The following is a 25,599-nucleotide window of genomic DNA, read 5'->3' on the forward strand; positions in this document are numbered from 1 at the left end:
AAGCGAAAACAGACAACAATCAAAACAAACAATACCAAATTTGAGAACTACAGTATCTGAACCTTTGACCTGAGACAAAGTTCTGAAACATCGTGAAGCAAACCATTCTTGGAACACTGAATCTGTGATTTAGGGAATTTAGCTCCCAGGTCATAGCTTTATGAGTAAAGTGGAAGAAGATGGTTGAATTCCACTGAATGTAAGTCTCAAATTTATTCTACTTTCAAGGTTTCGTTTGCAGTCGTATGTCTTAACCAACTACTTCTTACGTGTTTAACAACATCACCACTGGCCCAATGAGAAGCTTTGAGGTGAAGAAAGCCATTGTTTTAATTAATTCATTCCATTGGAATTGAGTGTTAATTGTAGCTAGGCACTGGTAGGGACTCTGAGGGTGCAAAAAATTCCATGTGATTCCTGCCTTCCTTAACAGGCTGTTGTGTTGTTACCACCACCAACATATGAAACACTTAGGAACCACTTTTAGAGAAAATATAACGTGCTAAACTTAAATGCTCCCCAAGATAATAATAATACTTCATATTTGCAGAGCATTTTGTAGTTTTCAGAGCACATCTTCACTTGTATTATTTGGGGGAAATTTGTTTTCGCTGGAGTTAATGGGGGTCTTCATGGTATAGTTACAACTAATGCTGGGTCCTGGCATATGGGTAGGAATAGAAAAGGTGGAACAGAGATGGAAGGGAATCCAGGGAGAGAAAATAGTCTGAACAAAGAGATGGAGATGAGGAGGACTGAGTATCTGGGGAACAATTTGGAGACTGGTGTAAGCTAGAGTGGAGGCAAATAATGGAAAAAACACTGTTTATTTTATTTTTTAATGTGAAATTTATTGTCAAATTGGTTTCCATACAACACCCAGTGCTCATCCCAACAGGTGCCCTCCTCAATGCCCATCACCCACCTTCCCCTCCCTCCCACCCCCCAAAAGAACACTGTTTAGACCAGCTGGTCAGGACCAGTTCTTTGTATTTTGGGGGAGAGAGTGTTTAAAAGTTTGAGATTGGGAAAGTTGACCTTCTTCTATGTCTATTGATCAGGCTGACAATTATAAATTAAGAATAAGGCATGACCGAGAAGGCCCTCCAAAGCTCTTACATCTTCCTGAATGGATATAACATTTTTGGTTTTCTCTCCCATCAAGGGACCTGCCCTGCAAGCCCCATCCCTATTTCACCCCCTAACTGGGACAAGGTATGAGTTTTCTGATTAAATAATGATAATCTACCTCTCATTGATATTGAGAGAAGTGCTGTCACCATAGCACTCCATCTTTTGCCATCTCTTAATCAAAGTTCACTCTAGAGAAGATTGATTACTTGACTATCCAATCTTTCTCTTTTCACAAATTGTCTCCTGTGTCAAGTGTTACACAGTGCCTCTCCATGTGGCTCCAAATCTCTGCTGTGTATGTATTGCTAATACTGTGCTTATACATAGGTGATATATGCCTATCATTTAATTACAATTTTCTTTCCTCCTAAACAAACCAAAAAGCTCGAGCAATAACAATAAAAACGGGTGTCTTATTTTCCTCTTTTTTAAACGTGTAAAATCATTTGTTATGCTATCTGATAGAGGTAGGGTAGCAAAAAGAGGTCATCAGGATGTGGCGTGCAAGGAGTGATTTCAGGAGAAGACATAGAGTTGTCTGGTTCATTTTATAGTCATTTTTTTTTTCTTCCAGAGAGTCCTGAATTTTTTATGTACATTTTCTGATGTGTGATTATGTGAGCATTTCTGTAGGTCTGAAAATGTACCCAAAACTTAAGTAATTGTTGGTTATTAGCTGAGACGCAAAAGCGACTATTGTTCTGTCCTGCTAATTAGGCAATTGGGTAAACAAAAATTTCCCCCCCGTACTATTGTCTGTTGTTGAACGCAAGTTACTGGCTTTTCAAGCTCATCCAGAATCATCACCATGGTTTTCCAGCTCATAATATTTACCTGATGCTGTAGACCAGGGGTCAGCAAACTGTGATCTGGGGGTCCAATCTGACCTGCCATCTATTTTTTGTAAGACCTGCAAACTAGGAATGAATTTTATGTTTTTAAATGGTTGGGGGAGAAAAAAAGAGAAAGGTGTGAAAATGATTTGAAATTCAAGTCTCAGTGTCTATAAGTAAGGTTGTATTGGAACACAGGCATGTTTGCACAGTATCTATGGTGGCTTTCACTTCACAACAGCAGAGCTGAGTAATTAATACAGAGACTGTGTGTCCCGTAAACCTAAAATATTTATTGCTGAGCCCTTAGGAAAATGTTTTGAGCCTTACTGTCTTAGAAGTCTCTAATGAATCAAGTCCCATGGAATGTTGGAACTGAAACAGACTTTGGAAATCATGTTAATAAAAAGCAAAACAAAACAAAAGCAACACTGATAGAGATAAGTTATTCCTTGGCCTAAAATCATACAGTCAGTGAACAGAGCTAGTACCAGAATCCTGGTTCCATTGGCCCAAGGTTTCTTTCATCCATGCTGAGTCTTTTCCCATGTAGAGCTTATCTTTCTTAGGATGGAATAGGTGTTGTATACTCTGGAGGCAAGGAGAATTCATCACATCTTTCCAAATTTTGATTTCATGTCTCATCTGGACAAATACAGTGCACTATGATCAATTTATGGATACTTGGACTTTCATTATTTCTGCCAATATGATGGTGTCTTCTCTTTTTCATTTTTTTCTCATTTCTCAAAAGATGTATTACCGTCATGAAAAACTTTCTCACTTCCATGCTCTTTTTCTCTTTTAAAAAATCTCTTTCTGCTTCAACAAAGGAATTCAGAGGTGGCTGAGTTTCTACCCCAGTCTAAGTTTCTTCAGGGAGATGAGGATGGTTAAGAAGCTGTAGGACACAGTTATTACTCTGAAGTATGTGGATGGACCGCATGTGTGGAAAGGGAAGGGGGGTGTCCACAGTCCCCCGGAATGGCAACAGTTAGTGTGGATGTGCATATGTAGGCTTTCCTGGGGGGAGTATCCATATCTTAAGATTTTTAAGAGCCCGTGACCCCAAGAAGAATTACAGATCTATAGAAAGAGACATGTTTGGGGCAGAAAGCTACTCAGACGTGTGACAGGGGAGACTGATCTGGGTTCTAATGTCTGTGAGACCTCAGCTGATACGAGGGAAAAACTCTGTGCCCACTTACATCAGCCCACCCAAGTTTTTTTTACCTTCTCTGGCGCTCATAGAGGTGATAAAAATTCATCAGATTCACATAACGATTGAACTCAGATGGTGATGAAATCCCAGTATCATTCTCTCCAAAGAATATTCTGATTAATAGAAACTGCAGAGGAACTAATTTTATGAAAATAGTAAATGGGATTGTTTTAGCTGAAGCAAGCCGGGAGAGCGGGTGCTGAAGCCGAGCGGAAGATGCCGACAGCCCCATTGTGTAGAGCTGACGGCTGCAATCTGGCCGTTTTATTTATTAAATGTCTTTCCGCTGTACATTATGAAACCTGGATTCTGGGAGAGGAGGGAGCAGACAGAATAAGACAATAGGATCAAAAGCAAACCTGGACAGCTTCCTTCAGCATCACTGTAGCCCTGTGTCTTGTGAAAGCCTCTGCTTCCCCTGGTTTAGAGAAGAAGGTGAGTTCCCTCTTTGGTGGGACTCAGAAATGGATGAGACGAGTAACAGGTTTTTGATTTTGAATTATTTGTCTGTTGTTACAGATCAAGATGTCCCTCAGAAAATTCAACCTGTTGGCTCAGCAACTGAGAGCCAGGTATTTTGTCTACTTTCTAAAAGGACTGCTTTGCCCATACAAGGAAGAAGTTGTCCTGCTTTAACATTAAGAAATAACAAATTAGGAGTGCCAGGGTGGCTCAGTCGGTTAAGTATCTGACTTTGTCTCAGGTCATGATCTCGTGGTTCACAAGTTCGAGCCCCACGTCAGACCCTGTGCTGACAGCTTGGAGCCTGGAGCCTGCCTCGGATTATGTGTCTTCCTCCCTCTCTGCCCCTCATACTCTGTCTCTCTCTCTGAAAAATAAATAAAATACTTAAAAAAAAAAAAAAAGAAAGAAAGAAATACCAAATTAGGGGCGCCTAGGTGGCTCAGTCGGTTAAGTGTCTGACTTTAGCTCAGGTGATGATCTCGCAGTTCGTGAGTTCGAGCCCTGTGTCAGGCTCTGTGCTGACAGCTCAAAGCCTGAAGCCTGCTTCAGATTCTGTCTCCCTCTCTCTCTGCTCCTCCCCTGCTTGTGCTTTCTCTCAAAATAAATAAACATTAAAAAAAAAAAAAAAAGAAGTACCAAATTAAATGTTTTAGTGTATTCAGCTGCCTAAAGATGGGGTCCGTTTGGCTTGTTTGACACTTGGGAAGGTTTTTCATGCTGGAGGAGTTCTAAGGTCTGTTTCTTAAGCTGAAGAACAGGAAGAGGCTGGTTGGCAGAGGGGCCGTTGAATTCGGATTATGCTAGTAATCATTTGAAAAGCTGGAGTTCTGGAAAATAGGGGAGTAGCTGGGCTAAAGGGCAAGAGGCTCTGTTTCCTGGTAGGGCAGTGCCTACCTATTGGCTCAAGGCAAGTGATCATATGTCATTAGTACGGATGCCTAAGGGTAGGGCCATTCATTCATGTGTTCATTCATCTGCAAATGTTTAGACTGAGTATTACCGGATGGCTTGCACTGTTGCAGCCTGAGGGGATAAAGAATGCACAAAAAAGTCCCTGCTCTCATGGCACTTACATTCTAATGGGAGAAGCCAGATAAGCAACAAATAAACATGTAAAATACCTGCTGGTTTCAAGTGCTATGAGCATGAAAAGGAGGATACAGGAATAAAGAATAATGAAGGGGTGTGTAGGTTGAGGGGTGTTATTTTACACAGGGTAGTAAAGGAAGACCTCTCTGCTGAGGTGATGTCCTAGCAGCGACCTGAAGGAAGTGAGAGAGTGAAGAGCCAATGCCCAAGCAGACAAAAGGCCCTGGGGGGTGGGGGGGGAGGTCTGCAGGAGGCCTTGTGGGGCCCGGGCTTTCCCCTGAGTGACATGGGAAGCATTTGGAGGATTTTTGAGCAGAGGGGTGACTTGATCTGACTTGCCAAAAAACAACAACAGGAGTATGCCAAATACTAGTCAGTACAATCTGTGGTCAGAATGAGGCCTGACTCCATCATACCAAGCCCTTAACCATCTTTTGGTGATTCCTCCCCAGAGTGTGGAGTGAGAAGGCTCATTCCATTTCTCCTCGTCTCTCGTGGGCGTGGATTTCTTTGTTCTTTGTAAACTGGCATCCTCTCCTGGAGAGTGCCAAGGGTGACGATAAGGTGGAGTTTAATGTCCCTTTGTTCTCCTACAGACTGAGAGGAGGCTACAGAGCATCGAACAGCAGGAAGAGCTGTTACCACTGTTGCCACTGGCCCTAGCCTCTGGGTTCACAGTCCAGCCATTCTCTCTGCGGAGCTGACGTAAAGCGACCAACCAGCAAGAGAAGGATTCCGTGAGTTCTGATTTCCTCAACTCTTGTGAAGGAGGAGAGGCCGGCAGCCCGAGAGGCACATACCAGGCAGCTGCTGGGTGGATATATATGGCAAAACTCAGCTGGAGCCTGTACAGGAACATTTGGTGGGTGGGGGAAGGAAACCCACGATGCTTTATGGGCAAGTGTGAGAGTATTAGAAGAACCATGGGGTTTCTGGATTAGCAGATGTCTTGAGGCATTGTTACAGCCCATGACAGGCCTGAGCCCCATGCTTCCTTACAAGAGAGAAAGTTCACTGTGCCCAAGAAGCAGCTGAAAAATGCTCCGGTTGGGCTGACATCACTGAACCTCCAGTGAACACTCAGTCTGTTCCATCAGGGCATTTCAGAACAGGGTCAAGCTGAGGCTGCAGGCAGTGTAGTCACAAGTTCTTAGGCTCTGAGTGAGAGGAGATGGCCAGAATGGAGGGATTTTGAAATATGAACACAAATCTTATTTGAGCTCTCAGCTACTCAGATTGAAAGGCTTTTTATAGATTGGTGCTGGGTTCCGGGGTTGAAAGACCTACTACTTAGGAAGGACATCTAAGAGGTAAGTCAGGATTAGGAATATAGTTCTCTGAGAAGCCACACAAATACCTAGGTATGGCCCAGCTTGAAAGGGTAGTCTCATAAATATTCCACATTTTTTTGTTGTTGTTGGCAAGAACCCCTGTCCTTAAGGAGGAAGAGAAGCCTTGAGGATTTCAGCTCTGGGATTTTCTGCCCCAGAACCGTGTTTTGCTAACCTTTGGGGCACCATGCCAAACTATCCTCAACAGAAAATATTAACATGAGTTTGCTACACAAACTCAGAGGCCCTGAGGGCAGTAGATGTGATTTAAGTTAATCTAATAAATAAATGATGATAAATAGAATTGGTTCTTTGATTGCTTTGCCAAAATATTCCCCCAGTTGAGATAGGAGAGTCAGGGAGTATGTTAAGTGGGGGGACAAGGAGAAGAAAGAAAGGGAGTGACAAAGGGCAGGAGGCTTGAGGAATGAAGACAGTGAAGCCAGATTCCTTAAAGAAGAAGAAAGCACAATGTGTAATTATTTAGGTGGTCCACGGTTGAGAAAGATGGCCATTCCCAGAATTGGTCATTTCTCTAAACCCTCTGTTTCTGGCGATGATTGCCTATTTAGTAAACTCTACATTCTGCCTGACCCTTTGGTCATGTTTTGACCTAAGGAATAAAGGCCTGATGCAATTCACTTCCAAAACTGAACATCTGCCCTCCATCAGGCAGTGTTCTAGAAATGGGAGGTACGGAGATGAGACATAGTCTTTTTCTTCAAATTGTTCACATTCTGTTGTTTGAGACAAACAAGAAAAAATGCTCCGTGCAATAAAGGCTACATCAGAGGGAAATATGGGGCGCTTCCTAAGTATAGGGCAGTATATAGAGGAGTCAGGGAAGGTTGATACTTGAACTGGGTCTTTATGGATGACTGGAAATTAGCCGCAGAGGATAAGAAGGAGAGGGTTCTGGGCACAAAGAATGGCACATGCAAATATTTAGCAGTATGAGAGAGAATAGCAAATAGGTGACAGGTGAGGAGTTCAGAGTGTCCATGGTATGGAATGGGCTGGGGCTGAAGGCATGGGAGGTGGGTAAAAGCAGAAGATGAAGGGGGGAGGTCACTGGGATCTGTGTCATGAAGGGCTTGTATGACATGGTGAGGAATTTAGACATCGTGCAGATTCTGATGAGCCACTGAGAGATTTCACAAGGGAAGGTATTTATATTTTGTATATATAAACCATCTCTTCTGTAAGTGTCATATAGATATTTACTTAGTTATCTGGCCTCCACTTGAATATGTTCAGGGTTGGAGAGCTGTCAACCTCCCAAGGCTGCCCCCATGATTGTTGGATGGCTGTAAATCTTACAAAGTTCTTTCTTACACTGAGCCAAACTCGGCCTCCTCATATTTCCTACTCACTGTGTCTAGCTTTGCCATTTGTAGCAACATATAAAAGGCCACTTCTAAAATATTTGAAGATACCAATGAAACCTTCCCTTAGTTTTTAGCTTCCCAAGTAAAGCACACACAGAGTTCTTCTGTTCTTGTTTCATTTCATTGTTTCTAGACTCCTTTACCTTCCTGGTCACAGCGATTTGGATGAACTGTGATTTGTTTGTTTGCTTTTAGGCTGGACTTGAACTGTGGTGTATTTAGAATCTGGTGCTAGAATTCCTCATAATGCATCACATAAGCTTAGAGTACAGTGGCACTCTTACTGCTTCTTTTGAGCTGGACACTCCACAACCATCAGGGACTCCAGTGTCCTTAGAATGTTACTGGTCACATCTCACTGTTTGCTTTTAAAGCTTATGATTAACTGAAGCTTCTAACTCTTCTGCACATTTATTACTGCCAAGTGAAATCTCTATCCTATGTGCAATTTATTTTTGAAATCTAAATATAGAACTTTACATTTATTTCAATTTTATCTTGTTAGTTTTCTAGAGTACTAGATTCCAGCCTATTAGATTTATTGTTAAAGTCTTGATTCTTTCCCCTATGACATTAGTATCCTAGCACATTTGATAAACTTTTTTGTATATAATTTGGATTACTATTAAAAATGTCGTTTAGGGACACCTGGGTGGCACAGTCAGTTAAACGTCTGACTTCGGCTTGGGTCATGATCTCACAGTTCGGGAGTTTGAGCCCCGCATCGGGCTCTCTGCTGTCAGTACAGAGCCTGCTTCAGATCCTCTCTCTCCCTCTCTCTCTGCCCCTCTCCTACTCACATGTGCCTTCTCTCTCAAAAATAAATAAACATTAAAACAAATGTTGTCTAGGGGGTGCCTGGGTGGCTCAGTTGGTTAAGTGTCCAACTTGGGCTCAGGTCATGATCTCACTGCTTGTGGGTTTGAGCCCTGTGTGGGGCTCTGTGCTTACAGCTCAAAGCCTAGAGCCTGCTTTGGATTCTGTGTCTTCCTGTTTCTCTGCCCATCCCCCACTCGCACTTTGTCTCTGTCTCTTTCTTTCAAAAATAAATAAACATTAAAAAACTGTTGTCTAGGATAAAACTTGGCAGCATTGAAAAATCTCCTTCCTGTCTGGGTATATATTCAGACAGCTTCAGTTTTGCCTAAGGACACATTTTATTTTATTTTTAAAAAAATGTTTATTTGTTTTGAGGGGGGGGGAGAGAGAGAGAGAGAAGCATGGAGAGAGAGGGAGAGAGAGAATCCCAAGCAGGCTTGACGCTCAGCAAGGAACCAGCCACGGAGCTGGATCTCACAGTAGTGAGATCATGGCCGGAGCTGACATACTTAACCAACTGAGCCAGCCAGGGCCCGCCCCCCGCCCCCCGACACATTTTACAACATTATGCATAATGATAACTTTGAAGATATATGTGTTTGGCATTTACTCCCATTCAAATCAACAAATGTTTATTGTTGACCCCCTAACCGCTAGGTTCTGTGTTAGGTGGTGAGGCCACAAAAATGATCAACATATTGTTCTTACCTTAAAGAGCTCACAGTTTAGCAGAGATGATAACCATATAAGCATCAGCTCCAAATTTAATATGTATATAATTTAAATATGTAATTTATGTTAGAGGTATATACATTTTTTCAATGTAAAATATAATAGATATCATATTCCACATTAGCAATATAAGCAGAGTTTACAGAGGACCTAGAGAAAGGAGAGATTAAGATAAGCCAACCATGGAGAAGTGAATGTCTTCGGAATGGTTCAGAAAGAGCAAACTCCTAATGGGGGTGGAACCCAGGTTCAGTGAAATGAGTGACAGGAAACAAGATGGCATATGAAGGGTCTCAAATACCATGAGTTTGGGCTTCATTCTGTAGCTAACTCAGAAGTCTTTCAGTAAGAGAATCAATAACATGATCTGATTTATCAATTCCATAACTCTACAGGGAAATGAATTCATTTTGGCAAAATTTATTCTTAGTGAACCTGTGTGGGCTCTCATTACCTGATCGTTAAGCATCTATGTAATAAGCACTTCGATCTTTCTGTGTATGTTTTGCTCCTACTTCTTTAGCTTCTATGCGTTTCCTGACTGCTGCTTTGACCTTTGGCTTCTTGCCTTTTTTTCTCCTTAGGCATTTGTGTCCTGCATTTTGTTGGTCTATTTGTTCACCTGCAGCCTGCTCTGACCTTTACTGTTTAATGTGTCCTCTGGCTGTGGCTTCTGAGCCCCAGCAATTCTCTGACTCTTAGAGCTGGTGTTGCCTCCACTTTGGCTTGCTCACCTGCTTTCATTTCCCCAGGGGCTCCCATAACCTCTGCGTGTTTGGTTCCGTCTTGTTCTAACCCGGTCTCATCCTTTGCACTGCCATCTTTATCTCAGTTCTTCTATTCTAGCTCCCTGATCTGCAAGTTGTACCTGTTTGCTCACTGTGGTTTCAGTTCTGGTGATAAGATGTAATCTTTCCTTCCAAGGAGCTATATGGTGCCCTTGAAGAGACAGGACTAACATGCAAGAAATTGTATAAATTACAGTTGATTGACTGATTGGATGTATTCACCAAATGTGTGAGTTTGGAGAAAAGATTGAACCGGGAAATTCAAGAACCTTGAGAGGAATGGTCTTTTCCAGTCAACTTCGTTTTTTAGTGGATATTTGAGACACAAACCTTTCTTTGGAAGGAGGGGAAATGTAGGGCGGGACTTCCTCTGGACTTCCCCATGATTGGCTCCAAAGCTGCTTATCTTAGAGGAGCTACCTTTTCTGTGCCATCTAGCGGTGGTTGCTACCAGAAGCCTTAGGCGCCTCGAGGAGAGAGCAATTTAACGCCATTTCCAGCTTAAGCACCATATCTACGGGGCGTGAAATTAGTTCCAGCAAGCAGCAAATTTGCTGCTAATAAAAATATTTAGCGATTCACTTGTCTTTAAATCAGCAGCAGAATATTCTTTTACTTGCATCAATGCTTGTTTCTTCCAATTCTAATATTTGATAATCGAGCTAGTGTTGTTTAGCTAAAGCCATGATATAGCAAGTTCTTCAGGTCTGCAGAAATTTGGGTTTCCTGAGAAGGAATTTTTGTCTCTCTCTTTGGGTCAGAATAGGCCTGGGTGCTCTTTGGATCACAGAGATGGAACACTGTCACTGGGCTGGGGGTCTAGGAAATAAGTTTTCATTTTCTTCTGTCTGCCAATATTACCTCCCGAGTCATTGCATGTGGAGAATCTGGGGCACGAAGAGAGGATGTGATTTCCATCTTGTGTTTAGACACAGCTTTACTCTGTCTCGGTGCCAAACTCATTTTAATTTCTTTTCTGTCTCTTTTGCCTCCATCTACTTCAGAGTGAGGGTAATCTAAATAGTGAAGAGATATTGTAAGATATTAAAACTTCTTTTTCATTTATTCAACAAATATTGACAGGGCACCTACCATATACATTCATTGCTGTAGGTCTTTCTTTGGATGAGAAGTGTTCCAAGAAGCCTCCGTGATGGCTGGGTGAGAGGCTGACCTGGCTGGTGACTCCTCTTTTCCAGCTCACTGGGATAGTGGGTCTCCTAGACTCCTCTATTTTTCTTTTCCTTATGGAGCTCCTAGAAGAACAAAGGGCAGCAGGCATTATATTTCTCCGCTCTTAGTTAACCTAAGGGTCTAAACAGATCACTTCAAAGTCCAAATCATTTCAAGAGTTCAGAGGTACCCTGGGGACTCTGCCTTCGGCCCCAGAGGAGCCCTGGCTGGATCATCTTTCTTTATGTCCTGGTAGAACACAGTTTTGTTCATCCTGACGGGAAATCAAGATGCAGTCAGCTTCAGACATGGGCAACTGTATCCTTCTCAGAAATCAGGCAACATGAAGGGCTCATGAACGCAGGCCTCTTGGTTAAGAAAGGGACCAGGACAGGCCTGGTAACAGGGAGATAGAATCAAAGACAAAGTAAACCAGCTAGCTAACACAAACTTTGGTGTTAGAGCTACAGAGGGGGTGGATCAGAGAAAGGAGATGACATCAGGGAATGGCATTAGGCAGTGGCCAAGGGACTAACATGGAGACTTGGGAAGGGGAGAAGCCCTCTGTGTATAGCTGTCGGAGGTGCAGAGGTTTGGGGACCAAAGCCTCAGGGCTCTATCCTTGGCCTTTTCTCTCAGGTACCTGACTCTGATTAAGCTCCTTCTCCCTCTTGATGTTAGAAGAACAGATGGATTTTACTTCTTGTCCCAGGTCCTCTTACTACAGCATGAGAAGGCTGGGATAGTAACTCTTGTAAAGGGCTGAGAGATGCTTCCCAGAGGGATACTATGATGAAAATCTGGATTTCTGGAGAGCATGATACATTTAAGTTAGACAAAGCAAGACTTTTCTAATGGCAAGGGATATAAGATCAGACTAAGTGGAGGCTCTTGCCCTGAATGAGGTTTGTAACCCCCATCATGCTGTCATCTCAAAATCCCAAATATTTATTAGTCAGTGAGGGTCAACTGAAGGTCCTAGTATTTAAAATCTTTATGATTTTTAAAATATGTTTATTTTTTTATTTGGAGAGAGAGAGAGGTCATGAGTGGGGGGAGGGGGAGAGAGAGAAGGAGAGAGAATCCCAAGCAGGCTTTGCATTGTCAGCACAGAGCTCAATGCGGGGCTTGATCCCACAAACTATGAAATCATGACCTGAACTGAGATCAAGAGTCGGACCTGTAACCAACTAAGCCACCCAGGCACCCCTAAAACGGTCATGATTTTATCATAGCTGCAGAGTAAACAGGAGTCATCAAATGTGAATTATCTGGGAAATACACAAAATGACTAGAAAAACGAGCTCTATCTAATAAGTACTTAAGCAACAACCAGAATCATGAGCAGGGGGAAAAACCCTAAATGATTTAGTAATTCAAACTGAAATAAAAACATTCTCCAATGCCGGACCTGTCTTTCTCATATGTCAATATGTAATCAAGAAAGGCTTTCTGAGAGTGAGTGTACAAGGAAAACAGGTGACTCGGGGGATGCAGATTGAATGGGGTCAAGGGCAGCTAGGATGGGGCAGAGCATGAGACCCCTGGGGTTGGGGGGAGTGGAGAGGAGCCAGATAACAGAGACATGAGAAGAACCGGAGAGAAAGGAAGGAGCTGGAAGATGGATGGCCTAGAGTCTTCTGTGAGCCCCTTGACCTAGAGGAGGAGCTGACAGAGGCTGGGGAGAGGAATAATGGGGTCAGAGCAGGGATGCAGTCTTTCTCTGCTGGGTATCTTGGTCCCTGTGCCCCCTCTCGCTGCCCCCCACCTCGAGTCCTTCAGGTAAGCTGTTTGTGCCTCCACTTTCCAGTGCAACAGCCTTCCCTCTGGAGGCTACCACAGGCCCACAGGCCGGAAGTCTCAAGCCTATAGCCCTCTTGCTGGCAGCAGCCAGACCTGGGTCAAAGGTCAAACTGGTTCTGAGGATGAATTAATGATGCTTGGAAGTGTCTAATTCCCATCTGTTTCTTGGGCATTTTTCATAACAGCGTTAGTCATAGGCCAGTCATTAGGTTTCCCTGAGTTCTTGAATTAAGGCACGTAGAAGGCAGAAACTTAGCAAGTTCTGATGAACTTTTGCCAAGTCCTGATGAACACAGACCTAGGAGGCTGATAATTCCAAACCTGGGCTGAGCAGAGCATATCATCAGGGATTAATAGTCATAAAGGCCTTTAGAGATAGAATGAATAATGCTCAGAGGCATTCAGTCACTCTGTAATCTCAGAAAGAGGGGTATAGCTAACATGTGGGTTCACAAAACAGACTGGCCGTTTGCAGAATTTCTAAGGGGTTAGGGGCTGATCTTATTCAAAGTAGTTATTTCAGAGGTCATATATCAAATACTTGACTTCTCTCTAAGGAAATCTTGACCGCCTTCCTGGCCCTTAGCATCTAGGATTTGGATTGTTCAACTCAAGACTGGGTCCTGCACATTAAGGGGCAGAGATATGTTTGGTGCAGAGCTGTTGAAAGAAACCCCTTTTCTAGAACACTCACATTCCAGAATTGGAAGGTCATTGGAAGGGTGTGAGATGAGAAACAGGGTTGATTTTAGAGGTCCCCGAAAGGCATGGCATCCTAATAAGAATAGATAGTTGTGTTAAAATGCCAGGGCTTAAATCCTTTCTCTACCTGTACTGGCCATGTGACTTTGGGTAAGTTACTCAAACCCTCTGTGTTTTTATTTCCTCATTTGGAAAACCAGAAAAAAGGTACCTACCTCAAAGATTTCTTTAAGGTAATAAATGCTACATATTTATACCTTTCACAATTGATTCATGACAAATGTGTGTAAAGCCCTTCAAAATGAGACAGTCTATTTATATGAGCGCTCTCTGCTTAATGTAAACTAGAAAACTTTAAAAAAAGCATCAATTGGATTTACTAAAATTTATGCTATTTAAGCTTGGGTTGGCCTGTGCAGCTGCTGAACCATCCTCCTACACATTTCTTGTTGACTTCTTTGTGAAATTCCCTCAGTAGTTGCTCTAAAGCGTGGTTTCTCAACCTTGGTACAATTAACATTTGGGGCAGCATCATTTTTGTTGTGGGCGGCTGGCCTGTGTATTGTAGGATGTTTAGCAGCGTCCTGACCTCCACAAAACGTAACTAGATGCCAGTAGCACCGTCTCCCCAACCATGACAGCAAAAAAAGGTCTCCAGTCTCATTGCCAAAGGTCTCCTGGGGGTGCAGGCGGGAGTGGGGGGCAAAATTACTCCGGGCGGAGAACCACTGTTCCAAAGCGTTTCCGTCTTCTTCCGGCTTGCAACCCCACCTGCTTTCATTCGGTGGTTCATGACTCCCATTTTCCTTAGAAAGAGATCACCCAACGTGGGGCTTTTCAGTGTTCCTTTCTTCCCTATCAAAATTCATGTGGATATTTTTCCATCCTTTTTTCTTTTCCTTTTAGCTTTTTCTTTCCTCTTTTCTTTTCTTTTAGCTTGGACTAGTCCTCTTTTTCACAGCTAATTGTTATGGTGACATCCTTTGTTAAAGTCCACCCAGGTACTCTGGCCCTCGCGTCCATCAGACATTGGTCTTCTTGGTGTCTTTAGTAAATGCCACTGCCTACCCACCCCCCCACCCCCCATCTAGCTGCAAGTTTCCACGACTAATTTTTTCTTCAGACATCATCTTTAAGTACTTCATTATCCTCACAAAGCTACCAGCTTTTGTTTTGTTTTGTTTTTTCATTTATATCATCATGGTTCTCTGAAAAAAAAAGAAAAGAAAAACCAACAACAACTAATATTTGTGAAGCCCTTACTTTGTGCAAGACGCTGTCAGGTAGATTCTGTTCCCCCAGCCCCCACATCACTTTTTCACCCCCTGCCCTCTGGCTCTTCCTTCTCCCCTCCAGGGCACTGATTCTCCTGACGATCACCTGATTGCTGGATCCAAGGGCCTTTTCTTGGTCTTTAGTTCTTTCCTTCTCTAAGTCTCTTAACACAGTTGACCATCCCTTGGTTAACTGTTTCCTCCCTTGGATTTAATTTCTCTGGGCTGAATGTCAGAGGCATTAATTTAAGTAGTTTCTAAGACCCCTGTTGGTGCCAGAATCTCACACATCTGAGATGCTCTAAGCTTCTGTTTGCTGAACAGCTGCAATCAGAACACCTCCACTGGGGCCCCTGGGTGGCTCAGTCGGTTAAGGGGTTAAGCGTCTGACTTGGGCTCAGGTCATGATCTCTCTGTTCATGAGTTCGAGCCCTGATCAGGCTTTGTGCTGACAGCTCAGAGCCTGGAGCCTGCTTCAGATTCTGTGTCTCCCTCTTTCTCGGTCCCCCTCCTGCTCATGGTCTGTCTCTCTCTCTCCCTCAAAAATAAATAAACATTAAAAAAAAATGCTGTGCCTCCAGAAGCCACAGAGGCATACCAAAAGATGTGCAGATGAAGGGACCCCACCCCCCAGAACATGGTAGAGGCCACCTTTATCTTTCTTCCAAGCAGCCAATTTCTCCCAAGCTTTTTTCCCAACCACCGCCATTATTGTAACCCAGGCTTAAAACTATGGAATGATTTTGTGTGTTTCTTATTTGTTTTAGGCTTCCCTTCCCCTTGCTCTCTGCATTTTCTGGGTCCTCAATCCAGCTTCCAAGTTTCACAAATCCATCCCCACCAGCCACTACTCTGACTCAGGGCCTTATGACCTTTCTCAAATTAAATTTCTCTTCTGGTATCTAGTCTGTATTTTCTGAACAGCATGGTGCTTCTAATGCTTAATTCCCGCCCCCCTCCCCAACTTTGCCATCATCATTGTCTTCTTCCTCTAGCAGATGGTAATTTAACTCTTTAACACATTCCACACACAAAAATACCCACTTCTGGGGCACCTGGGTGGCTCAGTCGGTTCAGCATCTGACTCTTGATTTCGGCTCATGTCATGATCTCATGGTTTGTGAGATTGAGCCCCGCGTTGGGCTCTTCAGTGACATCGTGGAGCCTGCTTGGGATTCTCTCTCTCCCCCTCTCTCCCCACCCCTTCCCCGCTCATGCTCTGTCTCTCAAAATAATAAATAAACTTTTAAAAAAAGAGAAAGAAATGGAATCATACAGCATGTGGTCTTTTGTGAATGGCTTTTTTGCTCAGCAAAACATCGTCAAGATTCCTCCATGTTATAACATGTCTTAGTACCACATTTCTTTGTACTCCCAAATAGTATTCTGTTCTATGAATACACCACATTTTGTTTATCTGTTAAGAATTTGGGGCGCCTGGGTGGCTCAGTCCGTTAAGCGTCTGACTTCGGCTCAGGTCATGATCTCGCAGTTTGTGAGTTCAAGCCCACGTCGGGCTCTGTGCTGACAGCTCAGAGCCTGGAGCCTGCTTCGGATTCTGTGTCTCCCCCTCTCTGTGCCCCTCCCCTGCTCATGCTCTGTCTCTGTCTCTCAATAATAAATAAACGTTAAAAAAATTTAAAAAAAATTTGATGGATACTTGGGTTGTTTACACTTTTTGGCTATTATGAATAATGCTTCCATGAATAGGATTTTGTTTTTGCCCCTTCTCTTTCTGCAATTTTGTAATGACAATCCTTGGTGCCACTTCTTCATTTGTCATGCTGGGCACCATAGACCCTGTCAGCCCAGGGAACTGTGAGCTCTAGTTCTGGGAAATGCTCTAATATTATTTCTTTGGTGATTCCTTCCTATCATTTCTCTCTCTTTTCTTCTTCTAGAGTTCCTACTAGATTGTGGACCTTCTAAATTGATCCTCAAATGTACTACTTACCTCTTTGCTTCTCTTTTCTGTTTTGTTTTCTGTTTTGTTCTATTTTCAGTGAGAATTTCCCAGCCCTCTTCCAGCTTTTCTGTTTAGTGTTTTATTGGGGATATTTTATTTCAATGTGAAAAAGCTCTTTCCCGCTCTCTGTTCTCTTCCTCAGCATCCTGATGTTTTTTATGAATACAGTGTCATCCCTTGATTCTCTTAAGTTTCAGTTATTCTAGTTTTGAAGTTGCCTTTTCTTTCTGCATTGTCTGTTTCCTTAAATTTATTCATTTTGATTGTTAGTTCTTTGTGTTAGAGATTTCACTTAAATTTTCAGTAATTATTGCCTGGCAGTAGTACTTAAAAATGATGCCCTAGGGGTGCCTGTGTGGCTTAGTCAGTTAAGCATCTGACTTCGGCTCAGGTCATGATCTCATGGTTTGTGAGTTCAAGCCCTGTGTCAGGCTCTGTGCTGACAGCTCGGAGCCTGGAGCCTGCTTCGGATTCTGTGTCTCCTTCTCTCTCTGTCCCTCCCCCTCCTCACTTTCTGTCTCTCTGTCTCTCTCTGAAAAAATGAATAAGCATAAAAAAATTTTTTTTAATGATACCCTAAAGCTCAGGTAGAGATTCTGTGTATGTGTGTGTTTGGGGGGGGGGTGGTTACTTAGTCTTGGTGACTAGTGGGCCTTCTTATGGCAGTCATTAGGCAGGGACTGGCCATTTATTTGGAATCCCCCAGATCTTAGTGTTGATTAGTTTTTTCTCTTGAGCTGGTAAGTTTCCCAAGAAACAAATTCTCTAGTCTTCTGCCTGAGGAGGTGAGTATAACCCTGGCTGCTGGCATTCCAGGAGCCGAGCCCGGGAAGGGGACCATAGGATCTCACCATTTAGTGTGGAATCTTTCCCTCAACTCCTCTGCTTTCAGAATGTACCTCACTTCACCTTTTGCTGTGACTATTGCCCCTCCTGTGGACTTCCTCCAATCCAGTCTCTCCTGGGATGTCCTGTCGCCACTGGGGATTTGGGGGACTGGTGTTAGGCAGTCACCTGCCTGCCCATTTCCTTGGCCTTCATAGACACCTGGTGCTTCTGGCTCCAAGTCAGATTTTGTTGACATCTCCCCTCTGCTGTTGTTTCCTCTTCCATAGACTTTGTGGATTCATGTCCTTTTGATTCATGCACTGTCATTTTAGTTACATTTTATGAGGGGGTACAGATAAAAAGCAGGCCTATGTACCATGTTTAACCAGAATCCTAATTGCTTTTGATTGAGTGATTCTATCAGCCTCATGCTCATCTGTTTTAACTTTGTTTCTACTTTGACCCAATCTATACATTTCTGCCAAATTCATCTTCCTAAAGCATGGCTCTAATTATAGAACTGCTCAAAAATCCTTCACTGCTTCCTCATTTTACTGTAGAATCTTAATATTAGAAAAGACTCTGCAAGTCCCCTGCTCCCTGCTTGATGCACAAATCCTCTGTCAGAGCTTCTCCAGTGAAGAGATGCTTCGTCTTCACTGGGTCATCCACTCTATTATTGCACAGATCCATTTGTTAGAAAGTCCTTTCCTATCTATATAGAACTGAAATGCCACTCCAGAAACTTCCAGGTTTTGACCCAAATTCTGACCGGTGGATCCTCAAACTGAAAGCCAGATCTCTCTTCCACATGATAGCACTTTGTGTATTGAATTATTTTTATTTGTTTGTGTGTTTGTTTTGAGAGAGACAGAGATAAAACGAGTAGAGAGGGACAGAGAGAGAGGGAGAAAAAGAGAGAATTCCAAGCAGGCTCTGCACTGCCAGCACAGAGCCTGATGTGGGGCTTGAACCCATGAAGTGGTGAGATCATGACCTGAGTTGAAACCAAGAATGAGATGCTTAACCACCTGAGCCACCCAGGTGCCCCTGTATGATTGAATTATTGCCACCATGTGCCCCCAGATCTCCTTTTACTCTAGTTAAAAATCCCCGATTCTTAGGGCACCTGGGTGGCTCAGTCAGTTAAACATCTGACTTCAGCTCAGGTCATGATCTCAAGGTTCGTGAGTTTAAGCCCTGGATCGGGCTCTGTGCTGACAGCGGGGAGCCTAGAGTCTGCTTTGGGTTCTGTGTCTCCCCCTCTCTCTGCCCCTCCCTCACTCACACTCTGTCTCTGTCTCTCTCTCAAGAATAAAAAAATATTTAAAAAAAATTTTTTTTAAATCCCTAACTCCTTGGACCATTTCTTATATGACACCACCTATTGAATAATGTCCCTAATTCCAAACTCGTGCAAAGGACCTTCTGTGATGTGACTCCAACCTCCTGTTGCAATGTCATCTCTTGTCTCCTGCTTTTGCCACCCACGCCGGGTCCACAACTTGCCTTTTCTCTTCTCACCTCCTGTTCTTTACCTGGGATACTCTCCTTCTTCCCATTTTGTTGAAATCATTTCCATCCAAAGATTAGGGCCAATACACTCCAAACTGTTAAAGGAGTTACTTTTGGGGGATGGAATGAGATGGGTCAAAGAAGAGTCATGATTTCTTACTTCATACAGTTTTTTTCAAAAGCAGAATGATTATTTATCATCTTTAAAAAATGTTATTCAGTGTATTGAATGCATTACATTATATTCAAATGCATTAAGTTCCTTAAAACTAATTTTAAAAGTATATGAACAAATTTTATCCATCAGTTTTAAGCTGTTTTAAAAGTTACGTGGTTTAGGAAAACTTTGATTCTTTCTTCTAATGTGACTTTTACCCTACTCTGAACCATCTGAGCATTTGGGGGTAACTTTTTTATTGCCCTTTCCATATTACCCTCTACTTCATAGATATTGGTCAGACAGTCACCCCTATGCAGACCAAGGACTGCATCTTACTCATTTTGGAAGTCCCTGCCTTCCAAACATATTTACATGCTGTGTAGTAGGAGCTCAGTATATTTTATGGAAAGGGTAGATTGGTGAATTCACATTATAATTTACTTATGCTCCTTCAAACATAGTTCCCTATTTTTCTTTGAATGGGAAGGGAGAAAACTCTGGGTACTTCAGCCTCCGGTCAGCCACGGAGTGGACTTCCTGAACATTCCACAGACTCTTCCCAGGGCACACACAATTGTATCAGTTTTGCTTTCTTTGTAGCCACATGAGGCTTCAGTGTCTTCCTGTGTGAAAGCTAACCCAGCTAATCCCTGTAGACTCTGAAAAGGGCAAAGGACTCTGGAGATGGGGGTGGGGGGGGGAGGCGGAAGGCAGGAGTGGGGGCGAGGGTTGTGGAGAGGAGATGGGCTGGGTCAAGTCCCAAGGAAGGGAACCAGTTTCTGTTACAGAAATATCAAGTAGGAGAGTCAGAGGAGGGGAGAGGCAGGCAAGATGGGAAGCAGAAGTCAGTGTGGCATTTGGCTCAGAGACAGACAAAGCTGCTCCCCCAGAGGTAAGTAACCCCCTCCCGCAAGTGCCATAAAGATCTCTTGCTCCATCTGGTGCTGGAGTGAATGGAAAGAATAGAATCTCTATCTCTGCGAAATCTTGGGCTGTTCTATGCCTGAGGTGGAAACACACTCTCTGTCTCTGTCTGCCTCTCTGTCTCTGTCTCTGTCTCTCACACCCACACCACCACACATATACTACACCCCTTTACTTCCACCTTCCTATGCTAAGTGTGATGTAACTATCTCTCCTAGAGCCTCGCAGCCATGAGGGACTTGAGCCAAAGGGAATCCCTGGCTTCCTGATTCTTGAGGTTGCCCCTAGTTACAAGGGTTGGGGAAACAGAAGTCGTTGCCCATTTATCTCCCTTTTTCTGAGTCCGCTCCTTGCTCACCACTGGCCCACAGGCAGAAGATTAACTGGTGTTGAGTTACAGAGCACTGTGAGTAAAGGGAGGAGGCAGCTTGCCTACTATCCGCAGACAGTTGGTATGTTTTCAATTTTATGTTTTGCATTTTGGACTTTGGGTGCACAAAGTTGAGTGGATCGTGCTCCTCAGTTCACAGTATGCTACCATCACTAGTCCTATGAGACCTCGCTTAGGCTCACTGAATTCTTATTTTCCCCTTTCTTTCCCAGCTGCATTTCTCTTCCCTTTTCCTCAGTAACTGCTCCCACCCTTGATTATTTCATGTATTCCTTAGACAGAGCTCTCTGGAAGGAAGAAAGTTCCGAGATGGGCGCCTATGTGCAGGTCCATTCAGGAGGGCCCTCTGGAGACACAGACATAGGAGGTGAGGACTGCAGGGAGGGACCGAAGGTAAAGTTGGTCCCCTCTGTGCAACTGAGGCCACAACTGAGATCCTGGAAACTATGCACCTGACGTGGCCCTTTAGAGTTTTCCCAAACAAGGCAGGAGGGACCAGGCCTTGTACATCCTTGCATCAGGCACCATTGACCACTTCCCCTGGAAGGGGGATAGGCTTCAGCGAGGCAGTTCCCCTGATGGATGCAGCCTCGAGCCTCAGCACTAATACTCCTAGCAGTTGTGAAGGAGTAGGTGCACTGGCCCTGAAGAGGGGTATGGGTGGAGCACCTCAATATCCACTGTAGCATGTAACCTTCTAATCCACCTTCCATGAGTTTATCCGTCTGCATGGTCCTTGAAACATATGTGGTGTTGCTTTGTGTCTTTTAAATCTTTTTTTTTTTAAATTTTTTTAACATTTATTTATTTTTGAGACAGAGAGTGACAGAGCATGAGCAGGGAGGGGCAGAGAGAGAGGGAGACACAGAATCTGAAACAGGCTCCAGGCTCTGAGCGGTCAGCACAGAGCCCGACGCGGGGCTCGAACTCACAGACTGTGAGATCATGACCTGAGCCGAAGTCGGATGCTTAACCAACCAAGCCACTCAGGCGCCCCTGCTTTGTGTCTTTTAAAAACATACATAAGTTGTCTTGTGCTATAAATCTCTCCTCTCCCCAACCCCCCATCCCAAGTCTGTTTTGGAGACCTATCCATGTTGCCTTATGTGGATCTATTTCATTCCTTCTTACCACTGCATGGTGTTTCGTCATTTGTAGTTATCATTACTTACCTGTCCAGTTCCTTGGCGGTGGATACCCAGATTGCCACCATCGGCTTCCACCATTTTGCTTCCACCATCAGCAAGATGATGGACATTGCGTGCTTCTGTCTGAGATTTTTTCCAGGGTGTGTGTACCCACAGTGCCAGTGCCGGGTCACAGGCTCCGTGTATTCTTCACTTTGGTAAGCCCTACCAATCTTCTCTCTAAGAGAACTGGACCGGTTTTCCCATTTATTAGCCTGCTTGTTTCTCCACATCCTTGTCACCACCTGGTATTATCTGACTTTCTATTTTTTGCTAGTTTATTACATGTAAAGTGGTATCTTATTTTTCTTTTGTGTTTTTCATATCATTTGTGAAATTAAGTATTACTTCAAAGATTTGTTTGACCTTAGGATTTCTCCTTCTATGAACTACTTATTTACCTACTTTGTTCATTTTTCTATTGTTTCTTCTTTTTTACTAAGCATTTTCTTACTGATCGTTTATTGGTACAAATGTCTTCTTCCAGGTACTACTCATCTATACGCTAACTCAGTTGATGGTATACTTCACCAAACAGAAATCTTTAATTTTGATATAAAATCCGTCCATTTTTCTCCTTATGGTGTTGCTTTTGCACCTTGTTCACAAAATCTTTGCCCACCTCAAGGTCACAATATACGATCATGTATTTTCTTCTATTATTTATGATTTTACCTTTTCACATTCAGGGATTGAATCCATGTAGAGTTTATTTTCTTATTCATTAATGAGATAGAGATTCAAATTTATTTTACCATTTATGAGATAAGTCTTCTCTTGCCCTTGGATTTATGATGCCAGATTTATCATATGCAAGTTTTCATGCACCTGTCAGCCTGCTTCGGGACCCACTCTTCCATTCCACTGGCCTGCTTCTCTCTTTCTGTGCCAGTACCACATTGTTCTGATAATGCTGGCTTTGTAGTATTTCTCAATTTCTAGTATTATGCGTTTCTTCTTTCTGCTGTTTTTAAAAAGCCATCTTACCATTAGTGGACCCTTGTTCTTCTTCGTAAATTTTAGAATGCTTGACAGATACTCTTCCACCCCTGTCTCCTGGCCAAATGTACTGAGATTTTGATTGGAATGGATTCAATTTACAGGTTAATTTAGGGACAACTGACGTTGTAGAGAGTTAACTCATCCTTTCCAGGGTATGATACGTTCCTGCATTTATTTGGATCTTCTTTTTATGTGTTTTAAAAGGGTTTAAATTTTTTCTCCAAGTCTTTTTTTTTTTTTAATGTTTATTTTTGAGAGAGAGCGAGAGACAAAGTGCAAGTGAGGGAGGAGCAGAGGGAGAGGGAGGCAGAATCCGAAGCAGGTTCCAATCTCTGAGCTGTCAGCACAGAGCCCGTTGAGGGGCTTGAACTCACGGACTGTGAGATCTTGACCTGAGCTGAAGTCAGCCACTTAACATACTGAGCCACCCAGGTGCCCCTGCTCAGTTCTTTTTTTATGCGGTTCACCTAGAGCCATGGGCCCCGCTGTTCTGGATTCAAATTTCTGTGAAACCTTGGTTTGTTGAAAACACCATGGTGCCCTTTGGCCTGCGCTTGCCACAGATGTAGTAAGTATTGGGTCTGCCCTTTCAAGCTTGAGTCCTTCATAAGGAGAGGCAATGAGTACATCTTCTTAAACCCTCTTATTGAATCCAGTGTGCACCGTGGTGAAATTAACTTCTTGCACGATATGATCAAGTGATCCTCATGGACAGAATTAATCATTTCTTGATTTTTGAGGAGGGTGGGGGAATCTTTTAAAAAATGCCCAGATATTCCTCTTTGGGAAGGAGGTATGAAGAGGAAAATAAATACTGAAGAATTCAATTTTGCTCTCTGAAGGCCCCGTCTCTGACAAGTAGTTAATCTGTTTGTTGACACCATGAGAGGAGAATATCCAGCAGGGAGAAAATTAAAAAACACTCAGCACCAGTTGCTGCCCTGATGAAGCTGATCCAATTATTTAACAGGACACTGCTGGGTATGCTTCTTTTATTATTATTGTTTTAATTTTATTTTATTCTCGATTGCTGATCACACCATTGTAAAACTTTTTTGGATTAAAAGAAATCCTCCTTTGAGTCTATCCTTTTTCATTTGGCACTGATTTTTTTTTTCCTTCTGTGTTCATAACTGAGTTCAAAACCAGTGTAGGGTTGTTATTGATTTACACATTTATTTACTTTCCTCCTGGAATGCAGCATCTGAAAGGTTAAATGCTGAAAAGGACTTTAAAAAATATCAGTTGTGCTAGGAGATGTGTAGGTGAGAGCAGAAAAATAGTGTAGAATTGTGTACACTTTAAAGTACTTAGAAAAAGTGTCGGTTGCAGGCTTCTTTTGTCGAAAGTGTCCCCCTTTTTTTTTCAACATGAAAGACCGGGGCAAGATGCCTGTGGAGGAAATTCTTTATCAGTTTAGACTTGGCTAGCCTCTGGGGTTCCAGTGGGTGCAGAAGAGAAATTCCCCACCACCTCCCACTCTGAGACTTGCTCATGTGTTGCCCTGATCCTGCTTCTATCTTAAAGTCATTGGTCGGGATAAGAGGATTTGGTCATTCTCTTCACTTAGCCCAGGGTCTCTGAAAATGAACATGCTTGTCACAACCCCATCCAAGACTGGAAGGTACTGGTCTGACTCTGGCCTTCTGGCATGTTTTAGTTCTAGGAGGACTTTGACCTCTTAGTTTGTGCCAGTCCCCATCCTCATTTACCTTGTGACATTCCCTTGTGGCCACCACTCCAACCCCTCTGGCCCTAGGGAGGGGTGGCAGATAGAACACAGGACAACCAGTCAACTTTGAATTTTGGATAAACAGTGAATGATTCTGGTATGAATTCTCCACTCTCTACCACACAGGCCCAGGGTGTGTGTGTCCCTCTCACTCCTTTTGCCCTTTGGGCTTCTAACCCATAGCAGCCTTGGATTCCTTACTTTTTTCAGTGTCCTGATCTCTAGGTGTAAAGCCGGGCTCTCCTCTGCTGAGGACAGCTGCGGACATTTCCTGGCCAAGGCAAGCATGCAAGTGGGGGTCCTGGCCAAGCACCACGTCCCCCAGTCCTATCACCACATCGTTCCGCACTGTGAGGAGCCTTGTGGTCAGTGTCTCCGCTCCCAAGATCTGCCCACACTCTCTGGGCAGGGGCATACCCCCCACTCCACCTCCATTCTCACCCAAACAGCCGTCCTTGCCTGCCTGGGTATGTGGACCGTGACCTGCAAGGGGGAGCAAGGCTCTTGCCCAACGGCTCTGGGGAGGGTGCACCTGGAGGAGTGCCAGTGTGAGCCTTTCTAATGCACAGGGTCAGGCAGAAGCCTGGCAGTGGGTCTCAGGGTGGCATTGGCCCTGTCACAGTTCCGGAGAACTTGTGTGGTCATCCTCTTGGCCTTGTGGCTCGTACTTGCTAGATTTCTTCATCCTTCCTCAGGAGGTTCTCTGAAGACCAAGGTGTCTGACTGGTTCTCCTTGCTTCCGCCTGCACCCCTGCCCCTCCTTGCCACCCTACCTCTGTCTCTGCTGCCTTCCGTTTCCTTTCCCTTGCACACACAAATCATCAGACTGCTTCTGGTTTGGGGGGTGGGAAGTCACCAAATTTCCTTTAACAGGATCTTGACAGCTCACTTTTAATTCAGTGCATTATTGGGGTGGGGGGTGGCAGGTAGGATGGAGAAGTGAGTGGGGCAGGTTTTGTTGTTTTGGAGAGAATTTAGCCAGTCTTTCCGCCCCCATCCCCCTCCATCCCCTGCTTTGGGCTGAATTCAGCTAGTTATTTTCCAATTCGGTTGTGTGTGTAGACACGCCCACAGCTTCTTTGATTCCCCTCCTTTCCTCCTAATAGACAAACTGCTGCCAAGCTTCCAGCTTCTCTCTCCA

The 25,599-nt window shown here is 43.6% G+C and overlaps 1 protein-coding gene across 10 annotated transcripts in view; it reads left to right on the forward strand.

Annotated features, from left to right (window-relative positions):
- PKNOX2 (PBX/knotted 1 homeobox 2) overlaps positions 1-25,599 on the forward strand; it is a 317,669-nt gene that overhangs the window by 1,339 nt on the left and 290,731 nt on the right. For 6 of the 10 annotated variants that reach the window (XR_006208719.1, XM_042959540.1, XM_042959541.1 and 3 more), the window contains exons 1-2: positions 17-199; positions 5,340-5,480. The gene's annotated coding sequence lies outside the window, so the exon portion shown is untranslated. Of the gene's footprint in view, positions 1-16; positions 200-2,993; positions 3,625-3,708; positions 3,762-5,339; positions 5,481-19,979; positions 20,115-25,599 lie in introns of those variants that run through there. The other 4 variants (XM_042959543.1, XM_042959545.1, XM_042959546.1 and 1 more) reach the window with 4 other exon arrangements.

This window comes from Panthera tigris, chromosome D1 (genome assembly GCF_018350195.1).
Source record: "Panthera tigris isolate Pti1 chromosome D1, P.tigris_Pti1_mat1.1, whole genome shotgun sequence".
Classification (NCBI taxonomy): domain Eukaryota; kingdom Metazoa; phylum Chordata; class Mammalia; order Carnivora; family Felidae; genus Panthera; species Panthera tigris.